Raw genomic sequence first — 4,064 nt, forward strand, 5'->3', positions numbered from 1 at the left:
TACTGAATCAGGCAGCCGCACCTAGCCTCCAGGTTAGAGAGCAAGGGCTTGATTTGGGAACCTCGTGAACCAACAGACCTCCTTTAGTTTATGACTTTGTGAAACAATAAAAGTTTTAAATTGAACAGGTCTGAGCCTGTGCTTAATTCAGTCCTATATAATTCGGCATCGAGCTCCCACAAGTGGTTATCAACCAAGTTGCCTCAAGACTCTTTCAAGAGTGCTCAAGACCCATTGCAACAGTATCACCTGTGTTGCAATGAGGTGAAAGTACTCAGCATGCCTTGTCTGGAGCCTGACCCAGAAGTGCCTGTGGCAGAAACAGGTACATTTGGCTGTATTAAGTTTATCTAATGCAGACAGAAGAGCTTACTCCTGGTATAGCCCTTCTTGGTCCAGCCCCACATGCTCCTGGAAACGAAGACACATGGGAAAATTCCCCCTGGCAGCCGTGGCAACCTAAAGAACGACAGGAAACACATAGATAAGTGTTTAGGTTTCCATGCTGCCTCCAGCTGGAACTACTCTGTGCACCTCTGTTTCCAGAGGAAGTGTGCGAGTCCAGACCAGAAAGGGCTGTGGCAGACGTGGGCACTTCTGCCTGCATTATGTTTATTTTTGGGTCCCCCTCTTGTCTGATAAACTTAATGCAGGAAAGAGTGCCTGCTCCTGCAGTAGCTGCTTCCACTTCTGGTCTGCAATCCTCACAAGGCCCTCACTTTCACTTGGGACACTTTCACTTGGCTATGGCAGTGGCAGCACTCTGGTTGACCACTGCTGAAGTAAGCTGAGGTAGTAGAACAGTGGTTCTCTACTGCAGTGCTGCTAGATACAGAAAAGTTATGATGGGATGCCTTGAATCTACAAAGGTTGAAAATTTCTGACTTAGAGGGTCCAGTCTACATTCCTGGGTTGGCTAATCTTTATAACTCTTCTAAGATTGCTAACAAGAACAGCACCTTTCATAAAAGTCACGGGCGACTGGTGCCACCAGAATCAGGGGGGGTGCTGACTGGGGGGTGCCCCCCCCATGGCCAATCACACTGACTTGGAAGTGGCTGCAGTGCTCCTGGAAGTCACAGCATCGCTTCACCTAGTGTCCCTGCTCTCCAGCCGGCACTGGCAGGGGGGGCACCAGTGCTCCTGCCTGCCCCTCCTACTCATCACCTAAGCGGAGAGCGTAGCCTGTCAGGGAGTGCACGTGCACCCCCATGCACTCCTTAGGCCTTGCCACTGATAAAAGTAGCTATGCACTTCAGAATTTGACTGAGGCCTTTGTAATTAGGAAACTATCTTAGGACTTACAGGAGTCTGTGCTTAAGACCTTGCTCTGATATGGACTTTCTATGTGATCAATGGGCAAGGGATTTAGGCTGCAGTCTTCAAAAGATATTTAGGTGTCTGTAGCAAGTTTGTGCTCCAGGGGCAGCTGCAACATGCCCTGGTGGCCATGCAACTCCTGCCACAGCTCTAGCTCTTTGGGTGCCCTCTCATCTCCTGTTCTTGCCCACAACACCTTTGATGTTAAACTTAATTAGGAGGGAGGTTGCCTGAAGGTCTTTGAGCGAGCCTGTTGTTGTTCCTGTGTCGGGCTTTCACCTTCTCAGCTTCCACCCTTTTCACTTCACTGACACCACTAGGTATAGTCACTGCAGGGTTCCTAGCTTCCTGTCTCCACCCCTCTCAGGAATTGGGCACTCTGGCCTCAGTCCTCCAGCCTCCAATTTCTAGCAGGTTTTGGGTTTTTTTTAAAAAAGGTACACGTTATATGTGAGAAAATATGGTACTTTTAATTAAAATGCACATTATCTATTGTCTCAGTTATTTCCGGTTTTTTAAACTATATTAACCCCTCAAAATGTTTAGCTGGGATTGACCAGCAACAATTAATCTGTGTCAGAATAATGCCAATATATTACAGCCAAGGGGCTGAGCTAAAAGTATTTCCACTGAGGCAAAGCTTGCAGAAATAGATATTAAATAATATGAAAACATCCATTATGGATAGGAAGGAACAGGCTGCTTTTATTTTTCGTCTTTATTGTTTTTAATTGTAACAAAAACTGATGCTATTGGGTGGTTCGGTTTCCAGGATTAGAATCTTCTACTCCTTTGAAGTAATGCTTTGTAATCATTTGAGAGTCTGCAGCCAAACCCTGGTAATCAATAATCTCTGCATCATGAATGACTTACAGGAAAGCTCTGGTCCAGGATCTGTGTTTTCAGCAACATCATTCTCTTCCAAGTGATATGGTATCATTCATATTTTTGTTTTAAGTCAACCTCATTTTTCTCAGTTGTTCTTTTATGAAGGCAGGGTTTTTATTGCCATTTCCTGAAATCTCATGAGCCACTCAATTTGAGTGTCATTAAAAGAAATTATTATTCCAAGATAGTTATAAGCCTAATTTAGGTAGTGTAACGATACTTTGTAGAAGAAAGAATATTAATGAGGCATTATCTTTTTAGGGAAGTAGTTATGTTTTCCCAGTGAGAAAAGAGTAATTTAGTATTGAATTTCCTGATTTCCTGCAGTAAATTACATATTATAAAGGGTACAAGATTCTTAGCTAGTGATTTAACCTTAATTCAGTCTGGTTATGCCTAACTGTTTCTTGCCAGTTCTGTCTCTGGGATGTATATGTTTATTGAAATTAATTACCCCATGAAATGCTCTCAGAGGCATCTCTGAGTCAGTTTAAATAAAAACAAAAATATGCACAGTGCCATTAATATGGCAGTGGATAGTTCAACGTTTTAGCACAGCATGTTCTAAGACAGAGCATCAATTTGCCTTTTTTTGTAGTATTTTTCATGCCTGAAGTAGAGCTGGTTATGAAGTATCCACAGAATGTACTGGATTTAGTGCAACGCTTGTTAGGAAAGTCTTTTAGGTCCAGGAAAGAACCAAAACAAGAACAAGACAGACCCACCTATCCACACTCCTGAAGCTAAGGCACTCACCTGAGATCATATATGATAGGAATGTAGGGCTGGAAAGGACCTCATCAGGTCATCTAGCTCAGTTCTCTGGTCAAGGCAGGATCATCCCTGACTAAAGCATCCAGGCAAGTGTCTGTCCAACCTGCTCCTGAAAATTAAGTTTTCATCAGGAAAAAATCTTGGTCCATAGAGAAATATGATTAGCTCCAACCTAATGCCACAGGTTAGGGCATTAGCCTGTTGGAAACCCAGGTTCAAATGCCTGCTTTGTGGTTTTGGAGAGAACAGGAATGAAAAACTTTCCTCTGAATCAGGCAGAGAAGACATTTGAATCTGGCTGCCCCACAGACTGATGCCCCTAATCACTTGGTGAGACATGCATACAATCTACATTTTGGGTTTCAGAAGTTGCTAGGGAACAGAATTGTTGTCCTGTTCCCTTTTATTGAAGATGTTGGGCAATGGTCCAAAAACAAGTGGTCATTATTGGAAAATATTCTATCATCATGTTGTGTATTATACTTTTGATTTTAAGCCTTTACTTCCTCCTTTCAAGATCTTAACAATCAATACAAAGGACTTAATTTCACCAATTAGAGGAAAATGAGAAATAAATGAGCTCAGAACTAGTACAGCAGGTATGTGTGTAATTTGGGAAAGTTAATGAAGTAATGAAGAACAGAAAAAACAGGCTCAATCACAGCTAGGTTAGGTATTTTGCCCCCCGTAAAAGATTATTAAGACCGGAATATGTGTTCTTAGAAAGTGAATTCCTCCTGTTGTTAATGAGTACAGCAGGGATTACAGGAGGATGTTTATCTTTCTTAAAAGCTATTTGGAAGCCACTGTGACAGGTTTAGTAATTGTGTGCATACCTAACACAGGTCAACATATTTGTTGCTAGATGGCTTTTAGCCGCAGAGTACTATTATTACAGAATAATATAGTCATGGGGTGCTTTAAAGTGCTTTCTGTAAGAAAATATGGATCAATCAAGTTACAGAATTCCCATAAGAGGAACAGCAGCCAAATTTATAAGATGTTTTGCAATGGTGCAGGACAGTCCCTGGGGTTAGACACCATGGGTGTTTATAGATGTGGTCCAAGAGTGGGGGGGGGGG

Source organism: Crocodylus porosus, unplaced genomic scaffold, assembly GCF_001723895.1.
Source record: "Crocodylus porosus isolate Cpor-Errol unplaced genomic scaffold, CroPor_comp1, whole genome shotgun sequence".
Taxonomy (NCBI): Eukaryota; Metazoa; Chordata; order Crocodylia; family Crocodylidae; genus Crocodylus; species Crocodylus porosus.